Source organism: Lolium rigidum, chromosome 7, assembly GCF_022539505.1.
Source record: "Lolium rigidum isolate FL_2022 chromosome 7, APGP_CSIRO_Lrig_0.1, whole genome shotgun sequence".
NCBI lineage: Eukaryota > Viridiplantae > Streptophyta > Magnoliopsida > Poales > Poaceae > Lolium > Lolium rigidum.
Window position 1 is genome coordinate 214,555,881 of NC_061514.1, and position 12,476 is coordinate 214,568,356.

Here is a 12,476-nt window from a genome sequence, read left to right on the forward strand (position 1 = left end):
GCTTTTCATTTTGAAAACAAGAAACAATTTTGTCAATGGTAGTAATAAAGCATATGTGTTATGTATAATATATCCTATAAGTCGCAAGCCTCATGCATAGTATACTAATAGTGCTCGCACCTTGTCCTAATTAGCTTGGATTAACACGGATTATCATTGCATAGCATATGTTTCAACCAAGTGTCACAAAGGGGTACCTCTATGCCGCCTGTACATAGGTCTAAGGAGAAAGCTCGCATTGGATTTCTCGCTTTTGATTATTCTCAACTTAGACATCCATACCGGGACAACATAGACAACAGATAATGGACTCCTCTTTAATGCATAAGCATTCAACAACAATTAATATTCTCATAAGAGATTGAGGATTGATTGTCCAAACTGAAACTTCCACCATGAATCATGGCTTTAGTTAGCGGCCCAATGTTCTTCTCTAACAGTATGCATACTCAAACCATTTGATCATGAAAATCGCTCTTACTTCAGACAAGACGAACATGCATAGCAACTCACATGATATTCAACAAGGGTAAAGTTGATGGCGTCCCCAAAAACATGGTTACCGCTCAACAAGCAACTTATTAAGAAGTAAGACACATAAGTACATATTCTTCACCACAATAGTTTTTAAGCTATTTGTCCCATGAGCTATATATTGCAAAGGAAAAGAATGGAAATTTTAAAGGTAGCACTCAAGTAATTTACTTTGGAATGGCGGAGAAATACCATGTGGTAGGTAGGTATGGTGGACACAAATGGCATGGTTATTGGCTCAAGGATTTGGATGCACGAGAAGAATTCCTCTCAATACAAGGCTAGGCTAGCAAGGTTGTTTGAAGCAAACTCAAGTATAAAAGGTGCAGCAAAGCTCACATATGAACATATTGTAACTATTATAAGACTTTACATTGTCTCCTTGTTGTTCAAACACCTCAACCGTAAAATATCTAGACTCTAGAGATCAATCATGCAAACCAAATTTTAACAAGCTCTATGTAGTTATTCATTAATGGGTACAAGGTACATGATGCAAGAGCTTAAACATGATCTATATGAGCACAAAAATTGCCAAGTATCACATTATTCAAGACATTAAACCATTTACCACATGCGGCATTTTCCGTTTCCAACCATATAACAATGAATGAAGTAGTTCAAATTTCGCAATGAACATTAAAGATAAAGCTAAGAACATATGTGTTCATACGAAACAGCGGAGCGTGTCTCTCTCCCAAACAAAGAATGCTAGGATCCGATTTATTTAAACAAAAACAAAAATACAAACAAACAGACGCTCCAAGTAAAGCACATAAAATGTGACGGAATAAAAATATAGTTTCACTAGAGGAACCTGATAAGTTGTCGATGAAGAAGGGATGCCTTGGGCATCCCCATGCTTAGACGCTTGAGTCTTCTTAAAATATGCAGGGATGAACCACGGGGGCATACCCAAGCTTTGGCTTTTCACTCTTCTTGATCATATTGTATCATCCTCCTCTCTTGACCCTTGAAAACTTCCTCCACACCAAAGTCGAAACAAACTCATTAGAGGGTCAGTGCATAATTCATATATTCAGAGGTGACATAATCATTCTTAACACTTCTGGACATTGCACAAAGCTACTGAAAGTTAATGGAACAAAGAAATCCATCAAACATAGCAAAACATGCAATGCGAAATAAAAGGCAGAATCTGTCAAAACAGAACAGTTCGTAAAGACAAATTTTAAAGAGGCACCAGACTTGCTCAGATGAAAATGCCCAAATTGAATGAAATTTGCGTACATATCTAAGGATCACGCACGTAAATTGGCAGATTTTTTGTAATTTTTCTACAGAGACTACTGCTCAAATTCGTGACAGCAAGAAATCTGTTCCTGCGCAGCAATCCAAATCTAGTATTGGCTTTACTATCAAAGACTTTACTTGGCACAACAATGCAATAAAATAAAGATAAGGAGAGGTTGCTACAGTAGTAACAACTTCCAAGACTGAAATATAAAATAAAGTGCATAAGTAAAATAATGGGTTGTCTCCCATAAGCGCTTTTCTTTAACGCCTTTCAGCTAGGCGCAGAAAGTGTGTATCAAGTATTATCGAGAGGTGAAGCATCAACATCATAATTTGTTCTAATAATAGAATCATAAGGTAACTTCATTCTCTTTCTAGGTAAGTGTTCCATACCTTTCTTGAGAGGAAATTGATATTTAATATTACCTTCCTTCATATCAATGGTGGCACCAACAGTTCAAGAAAAGGTCTTCCCAATATAGTGGGACAAGATGCATTGCATTCAATATCCAAGACAACAAAATCAACGGGGACAAGGTTATTATTAACCATAATACGAACATTATCAATCCTCCCCAAAGGTTTCTTTATAGTATTATCAACAAGATTAACATCCAGATAACAATTCTTCAATGGTGGCAAGTCAAGCATATCATAAATTTTCTTAGGCATAACAGAAATACTTGCACCAAGATCACATAAAGCATTACAATCAAAATCATTGACCCTCATCTTAATGATGGGCTCCCAACCATCTTCTAACTTCCTAGGAATAGAAGTTTCAAGTTTTAGTTTCTCTTCTCTAGCTTTTATGAGAGCATTTGTAATATGTTTTGTAAAGGCCAAATTTATAGCACTAGCATTGGGACTTTTAGCAAGCTTTTGTAAGAACTTTATAACTTCAGAGATGTGACAATCATAAAAGTCTAAACCATTATGATCTACAACAATGGAATCATTGTCCCCAATATTTTGAAAAATTTCAGCAGTTTTATCAATTTCAGCAGTTTTAGCAGTTTCAGGCAATTTTGCACGCTTTGCACTAGGAGTAGTAACATTGCCAACACTAATTATTTTACCATTGATAGTAGGAGGTGTAGCAACATGTGAATCATTAACATTACTAGTGGTGGTAATAGTCCAAACTTTAGCTACATTATTCTCTTTAGCTAGTTTTTCGTTTTCTTCTCTTTCCCACCTAGCATGCAATTCAGCCATCAATCTAATATTCTCATTAATTCGAACTTGGATGGCATTTGCTGTAGTGACAATCTTATTATCAATATCCTTATTAGGCATAACTTTCAATTTTAAAAGATCAACATCAGAGGCAAGCCTATCAACCTTAGAAGCAAGAATATCAATTTTACCAAGCTTTTCCTCAACAGATTTGTTAAAAGCAGTTTGTGTACTAATAAATTCTTTAAGCATGGCTTCAAGACCAGGGGTACACTCCTATTATTGTTGTAAGAATTCCCATAAGAATTACCATAACTATTACCATTAGCAGAAGGATATGGCCTATAGTTGTTACCAGAATTGTTCCTATAAGCATTGTTGTTGAAATTATTATTTTTAATGAAGTTCACATCAACATGTTCTTCTTGGGCAACCAATGAAGCTAAAGGAACATTATTAGGATCAAAATTATATCTACCATTCACAAGCATGGACATAATAGCATCAATCTTATCACTCAAGGAGGAGGTTTCTTCAACAGAATTTACCTTCTTACCTTGTGGAGCTCTTTCCGTGTGCCATTCAGAGTAATTTGTCATCATATCATCAAGAAGCTTTGTTGCCGCCCCCAAAGTGATGGACATAAAGGTACCTCCAGTAGCCGAATCCAATAAGTTCCGCGAAGAAAAATTAAGTCCTGCATAAAAGGTTTGGATGATCATCCAAGTAGTCAGTCCATGGGTTGGGCAATTCTTTACCAAAGATTTCATTCTCTCCCATGCTTGAGCAACATGTTCATTATCTAATTGCTTAAAATTCATTATGCTACTTCTCAAAGATATAATTTTAGCGGGAGGATAATATCTACTAATAAAAGCATCCTTACATTTAGTCCATGAATCAATACTATTTCTAGGCAGAGATAGCAACCAATCTTTAGCTCTTCCTCTTAAAGAGAAAGGAAACAATTTTAATTTTATAATGTCACCATCTACATCCTTATACTTTTTCATTTCACATAGTTCAACAACATTATTAAGATGGGCAGCAGCATCATCAGAGCTAACACCAGAAAATTGCTCTCTCATAACAAGATTCAGTAAAGCAGGTTTAATTTCAAAGAATTCTGTTGTAGTAGCAGGTGGAGCAATAGGTGTGCATAAGAAATCATTATTATTTGTGCTAGTGAAGTCACACAACTTAGTATTCTCAACAGTACCCATTTTAGCATTAGTAAATAAAGCAAACTAAATAAAGTAAATGCAAGTAACTAATTTTTGTGTGTTTTTAATATGGAGAACAAGACAGTAAGTAAAGCTAGCAACTAATTTTTTTTGTGTTTTTGATATAAGAGCAAACAAAGCAGTAATTAAAGTAAAGTAAAGCAAGACAAAAACAAAGTAAAGAGATTGGATGTGGAAACTCCCCTTGCAGCGTGTCTTGATCTCCCCGGCAACGGCTTCAGAAAAAGAGCTTGATGCGTGCAGTCGACACGTCCGTTGGGAACCCCAAGAGGAAGGTGTGATGCGTACAGTAGCAAGTTTTCCCTCAGAAAGAAACCAAGGTTTATCGAACCAGTAGGAGCCAAGAAGCACGTTGAAGGTTGATGGCGGAGGAGTGTAGTGCGGCGCAACACCAGGGATTCCGGCGCCAACGTAGAACCTGCACAACACAATCACAGAACTTTGCCCCAACGTAACAGTGAGGTTGCCAATCTCACCGGCTTGCTGTAAACAAATGGTTAAACGTATTGTATGGAAGATAATGATTGTTTGCGAAGAACAGTAAAGAACAATTGCAGTAGAGTGTATTTCAGATGTAAAGAATAGGACCTGGGTCCACAGATCACTAGTGGTGTCTCTCCCATAAGATAGCAGATGTTGGGTAAACAAATTACAGTTGGGCAATTGACAAATAAAGAAGGCATAACAATGCACATACATATATCATGATGAGTACTATGAGATTTAATGAGGGCATTACGACAAAGTACATAGACCGCTATCCAGCATGCATCTATGCCTAAAAAGTCCACCTTCGGGTTATCATCCGAACCCCCGCGTATTAAGTTGTAAACAACGGACAATTGCATTAAGTATGGTGCGTAATGTAATCAACACAAATATCCTTAGATAAAGCATCGATGTTTTATCCCTAGTGGCAACAAGCACATCCACAACCTTAGAACTTTCGTCACTATCCCGCATTTAATGGAGGCATGAACCCACTATCGAGCATAAATACCCCTCTTGGAGTCACAAGTATCAACTTGGCCAGAGCCTCTACTAGCAACGGAGAGCATGCAAGAACATAAATAACATATATGATAGATTGATAATCAACTTGACATTGTATTCAATATTCATCGGATCCCAACAAACACAACATGAAGGATTACAGATAGATGATCTTTATCATGATAGGCAGCTCACAAGATCAAACATGATAGCACAATGAGGAGAAGACAACCATCTAGCTACTGCTATGGACCCATAGTTCAGGGGTGAACTACTCACACATCGATCCGGAGGCGATCATGGCGATGAAGAGACCTCCGGAGATGATTCCCCTCTCCGGCAGGGTGCCGGAGGCGATCTCCTAAATCCCCCGAGATGGGATTGGCGGCGGCGGCGTCTCCGGAAGGTTTTCCGTATCGTGGCTCTCGCATCGGGGGTTTCGCGATGAAGGCTTTAAGTAGGCGGAAGGGCAGGTCAAGGGGCGTCACGGGGGCCCCACACAATAGGGCCGCGCGGGCCCCCGTGGCCGCGCCGCCCTACCGTGGCGGCGCCCCGTGGCCCCACTTCGTCTCCTCTTCGGACTTCCGAAGCTTCGTGGAAAAATAGGCCCCTAGGCGTTGATTTCGTCCAATTCGAGAATATTTCCTTACTAGGATTTCTGAAACCAAAACAGCAGAAACATGAACTGGCTCTTCGGCATCTCGTCAATAGGTTAGTATCGGAAAATGCATAATAATGACATACATGTGTATAAAACATGTGAGTATCATCATAAAAGTAGCATGGAACATAAGAAATTATAGATACGTTTGGGATGTATCACTACCCCCTAACCATAAACTCTATCTTATGAAGTCAAGCATGAGGAGAAGTGGTATTGGATTTCAAACATGGAAATTTCAAAATACTCCCTCGAGCTTCATTTTGGAGTGACTAAGAAGGATCGATACATGCTTACTTTCTCATATTCATGTTTTCAACTTGTTTCAATCATGGTCAAACATAGGATTTGGCCAAAATTCAAATGGGCATAAAAATTCAAAAAAAATCAAAAAATGAAAAACCAAAGCACATAGTCTTCTTATGTCATATAGTAAGAACATTCAAGTCGATACACAAGGTCTAGACATATTCAAACCAGAAAAATCATGTATCTACCCCTAACCCTAAACTCTATCTTATGAAGTCAAGCATGAAGAGAAGTAGTATTGGGTTTCAAACATGGAAATTTCAAAATACTCCCACGAGCTTCATTTTGGAGTGACTAATTAAGAAGGATCGATACATGCTTGTTTTTTCATATTCATGTTTTTAACTTGTTTCAATCTTGGTCAAACCAAGGATTTGACCAAAATTCAAATGGTCATAAAAATTCAAAAAATAAAAAAAAAACCAAAGCACATAGTCTTCTTATGTCATACAGTATGCATTCAAGTTGATAAACAAGATCTAAACATATTTGAGCCAGAAAAATCATGTATCTTCCCCCTAACCCTAAACTTTGTCTTACGAAGTCAAGCATGAAGAGAGGTTGTTTTTGGTTTCAAACATAGAAATTTTAAAAACCTCCCAAGTGCTTCATTTTGGAGTGACTAAGAAGGATACATGCTTACTTTTTCATATTCATGTTTTAAACTTGTTCACCTCTTGGTCAAACCAAGGATTTGACCAAGATTCAAATGGGCATAAAAATACAAAAAAAATCAAAACAAAACGAAAGAACATAATCTTGTCATACAGTAAGCATTCAAGTTGATAAACAAGATCTAGACATATTCAAACCAGAAAAATCATGTATCTACCCTAACCATAAACTCTATCTTATGAAGTCAAGCATGAAGAGAAGTGGTATTGGATTTCAAACATGGAAATTTCAAAATACTCCCTCGAGCTTCATTTTGGAGTGACTAAGAAGGATCGATACATGCTTACTTTTTCATATTCATGTTTTTAACTTGTTTCAATCTTGGTCAAACCTAGGATTTGACCAAAATTAAAATGGGCATAAAAATAAATAAAAAATCAAAAAAATGAAAATCCAAAGCACATAGTCTTCTTATGTCATATAGTAAGAACATTCAAGTCGATAAACAAGGTCTAGACATATTCAAACCAGAAAAATCATGTACCTACCCCTAACCCTAAACTCTATCTTATGAAGTCAAGCATGAAGAGAAGTGGTCTTGGGTTTAAAACATGGAAATTTCAAAATACTCCCACGAGCTTCATTTTGGAGTGACTAATTAAGAAGGATCGATACATGCTTACTTTTTCATATTCATGTTTTTAACTTGTTTCAATCTTGGTCAAACCAAGGATTTGACCAAAATTCAAAAAATCAAAAAAAAATGAAAAACCAAAGCACATAGTCTTCTTATGTCATACAGTAAGCATTCAAGTTGATAAACAAGATCTAGACATATTTGAACCAGAAAAATCATGTATCTACCCCCTAACCCTAAACTTTGTCTTTTGAAGTCAAGCATGAAGAGAAGTGGTTTTTGGTTTCAAACATAGAAATTTTGAAAACCTCCCAAGTGCTTCATTTTGGAGTGACTAAGAAGGATACAAGCTTACTTTTTCATATTCATGTTTTAAACTTGTTTACCTCTTGGTCAAACCTAGGATTTGACCAAGATTCAAATGGGCATAAAAATTCAAAAAAATAAAAAAATAAAAAACAGAGTAAGCATTCAAGTTGATAAACAAGATCTAGACATACTCAAACAAGAAAAATCATGTATCTACCCCTAACCCTAAACTCTGTCTTATGAAGTCAAGCATGAAGAGAAGTGGTTTTTGGTTTCAAACATAGAAATTTTAAAAACCTAGCTACTATACCAAGAGCTTCATTTTGAAGTGACTAAGAAGGATAAGGGCTTACTTTTTCATATTCATGTTTTAAACTTGTTTAACTCTTGGTCAAACCTAGGATTTGACCAAGATTCAAATGGGCATAAAAATAAAAAAAATCAAAGCACATAGTCTTCGATCATCTGTCCTATGTTAAGCATTCAAGTTGATAAACAAGATCTAGACATATTGGAACCAGAAAAATCATGTATCTACCCCTAATTAACCCTAAACTCTATCTTATGAAGTCAAGCATGCATGAAGAGAAGTGGTTTTTGGTTTCAAACATAGAAGTTTTAAAAACCTCACAAGAGCTTCATTTTGGAGTGACTAAGAAGGATACATGCTTACTTTTTCATATTCAAGTTTTTAAAGTGTTCAACTCTTGGTCAAACCGTTAACCAAAATTCAAATGGGCATAAAAAAATAAAATAAAAAACTGAAAAACCAAAGCACATAGTCTTCTTATGTCATATAGTAAGAACATTCAAGTCGATAAACAAGGTCTAGACATATTCAAATCAGAAAAATCATGTATGTACCCCTAACCCTAAACTCTATCTTATGAAGTCAAGCATGAAGAGAAGTGGTATTGGATTTCAAACATGCAAATTTCAAAATACTCCCTCGAGCTTCATTTTGGAGTGACTAAGAAGGATCGATACATGCTTACTTTTTCATATTCATGTTTTTAACTTGTTTCAATCTTGGTCAAACCTAGGATTTCACCAAAATTCAAATGGGCAGAAAAATTCAAAAAAATTGAAAAACCAAAGCACATAGTCTTCTTATGTCATATAGTAAGAACATTCAAGTCGATAAACAAGGTCTAGACATATTCAAACCAGAAAAATCATGTATCTACCCCTAACCCTAAACTCTATCTTATGAAGTCAAGCATCAAGAGAAGTGGTATTGGGTTTCAAACATGGAAATTTCAAAATACTCCCACGAGCTTCATTTTGGAGTGACTAAGAAGGATCGATACATACTTACTTTTTCATATTCATGTTTTTAACTTGTTTAAATCTTGGTCAAACCAAGGACTTGACCAGAATTCAAATGGTCATAAAAATTCAAAAAATCAAAAAAAATGAAAAACAAAAACACATAGTCTTCTTATGTCATACAGTAAGCATTCAAGTTGATAAACAAGATCTAGACATATTTGAACCAGAAAAATCATGTATCTAACTTCGTCTTACGAAGTCAAGCATGAAGAGAAGTTGTTTTTGGTTTCAAACATAGAAATTTTAAAAATATCCCAAGTGCTTCATTTTGGAGTGACTAAGAAGGATACATGCTTACTTTTTCGTATTCATGTTTTAAACTTGTTTACCTCTTGGTCAAACCTAGGATTTGACCAAGATTCAAATGGGCATAAAAATACCAAAAAAAAATGAAAGAACATAATCTTGTCATACAGTAAGCATTCAAGTTGATAAACAAGATCTAGACATATTCAAACCAGAAAAATCATGTATCTACCCCTAACCATAAACTCTATCTTATGAAGTCAAGCATGAAGAGAAGTGGTATTGGATTTCAAACATGGAAATTTCAAAATACTCCCTCGAGGTTTATTTTGGAGTGACTAAGAAGGATCGATACATGCTTACTTTTTCATATTCATGTTTTTAACTTGTTTCAATCTTGGTCAAGCCAAGGATTTGACCAAAATTCAAAAAATCAGAAAATATAAAAAACCAAAGCACATAGTCTTCCTATGTCATACAATAAGCATTCAAGTTGATAAACAAGATCTAGACATATTTGAACCAGAAAAATCGTGTAGCTACCCCCTAACCCTAAACTTTGTCTTATGAGGTCAAGCATGAAGAGAAGTGGTTTTTGGTTTCAAACATAGAAATTTTAAAAACCTCCCAAGTGCTTCATTTTGGAGTGATTAAGAAGAATACAGGCTTACTTTTTCATATTCATGTTTTAAACTTGTTTACCTCTTGGTCAAACCTAGGATTTGACCAAGATTCAAATGGGCATAAAAATTCAAAAAAAAAACAAAAAAAAATGAAAGCACATAGTCTTGGCATACACTAAGCATTGAAGTTGATAAACAAGATTTAGACATATTCAAACCAGAAAAATCATGTATCTACCCCCTAACCCTAAACTTTGTCTTATGAATTCAAGCATGAAGAGAAGTGGGTTTTGGGTTTGAAACATGGAAATTTCAAAAACATCCCAAAAGCTCCATTTTGGAGTGACTAAGAAGGATCCATAGGAAACTTTGTAATAATACAGTATAATAATCACCCGAGTTATTAGAGCAACATGTCTGTCACTTACGTGTGGTTCCCATGCGTGAGGTCCCACACTTCAGTGAGCACAAGTCACGTGCGGTAGGTACGCAAACTCTCAGCCAGCTTCTTTGTCAAGAGAAGACGCATCAGGATGCGTATCAGAAGTCTCTAGGTCCTTCAGGATCCTTCGGTTGTCCCTCTCACCAAAAAAAACATCTCTCTCATTCTCGGCCTCGCTCGCTCGCTCGCACCTCGTGCGCACTGAGAAACCCTGCACAACAGTCAACATCATCACCGGAAAAAGGGGAGACACCATAAATAAGACCGGCCCCATGACTGCTCTCCCTTCATCTCCTCCCGTGCGATCTATCTTCCTCCGAGTTTCACTGGACGGGCAAACACATGTGTTGCCTAGTAATAATAATAAAAACGTAAAAAAATGGACATACGAATCTATGATTAAATAAGTTAAACTAGGGTTTTGCCCAGTACTACGGATCAATTTCAAAAAATCCAACTACGGGTTTCGATTTTGGCCTGCTAATATAAAATTAAATAATGTGAACTAGTATTCCTCTAAAAAAATCATTTTGGTATGCATTGTTTGGTACTTTTCATAGCTAGAGTGCTTACTCCATCCGTTAGAAAATAGTCTTCTTATGTCATATATTAAGCATTCCAGTTGATAAACAAGGTCTAGACATATTCAAACCAGAAAAATCATGTATCTACCCCCTAACCCTAAACTCTATCTTATGAAGACAAGCATGAAGAGAAATGGTATTGGGTTTCAAACATGGAAATTTCAAAATACTCCCACGAGCTTCATTATGGAGTGACGAAGAAGGATCGATACATGCTTACTTTTTCATATTCATGTTTTTAACTTGTTTCAATCTTGGTGAAACCTAGGATTTAACCAAAATTGAAATGGGCATAAAAATTCAAAAACGAATAAAAAATAAAAAGCCAAAGCCCTAGTCTTCTTATGTCACAGAGTAAGCATTCAAGTTGATAAACAAGATCTAGACATATTCAAACAAGAAAAATCACGTATCTACCCCTAACCCTAAACTCTGTCATATGAAGTCAAGCATGAAGAGAAGTGGTTTTTGGTTTCAAACATAGAAATTTTAAAAACCTAGCTACTATACCAAGAGCTTCATTTTGAAGTGACTAAGAAGGATAAGGGCTTACTTTTTCATATTCATGTTTTAAACTTGTTTAACTCTTGGTCAAACCTAGGATTTGACCAAGATTCAAATGGGCATAAAAATAATAAAAATCATAGCACATAGTCTTCGATCTTATGTCCTATAGTAAGCATTCAAGTTGATAAACAAGATCTAGACATATTCGAACCAGAAAAATCATGTATCTACCCCTAATTAACACTAAACTCTATCTTATGAAGTCAAGCATGCATGTAGAGAAGTGGTTTTTGGTTTCAAACATAGAAGTTTTAAAAACCTCACAAGAGCTTCATTTTGGAGTGACTAAGAAGGATACATGCTTACTTTTTCATATTCATGTTCTAAACTTGTTCAACACTTGGTCAAATTATACTAGGATTTGACCAAAATTCAAATGGGCATAAAAATTCAAAAAAATGAAAAAAATGAAAAACCAAAGCACATAGTCTTCGTATGTTATATAGTAAGCATTCATGTTGATAATAAACGTACAAAGGTCGATCTAGACATTTTCAAACCAGAAAAATCATGTATCTACCACCTAACCCTAAACTATGTCTCATGAAGTCAAGCATGAAGAGAAGTGGTATTGGGTTTCAAACATTGAAATTTCAAAATACTCCCACGAGCTTCATTTTGGAGTGATTAAGAAGGATCGATACATGCTTACTTTTCATATTCATGTTTTGAACTTGTTTCAATCTTGGTCAAACCAAGGATTTGACCAAAATTCAAATGGTCATAAAAATTCAAAAAATCAATAAAATGAAAAACCAAAGCACATAGTCTTCTTATGTCATACAGTAAGCATTCAAGTTGATAAACAAGATCTACACATATTTGAACCAGAAAAATCATGTATCTACCCTCTAACCCTAAACTTTGTCTTACGAAGTCAAGCATGAAGAGAAGTTGTTTTTGGTTTCAAACATAGAAATTTTAAAAACCTCCCAAGTGCTTCA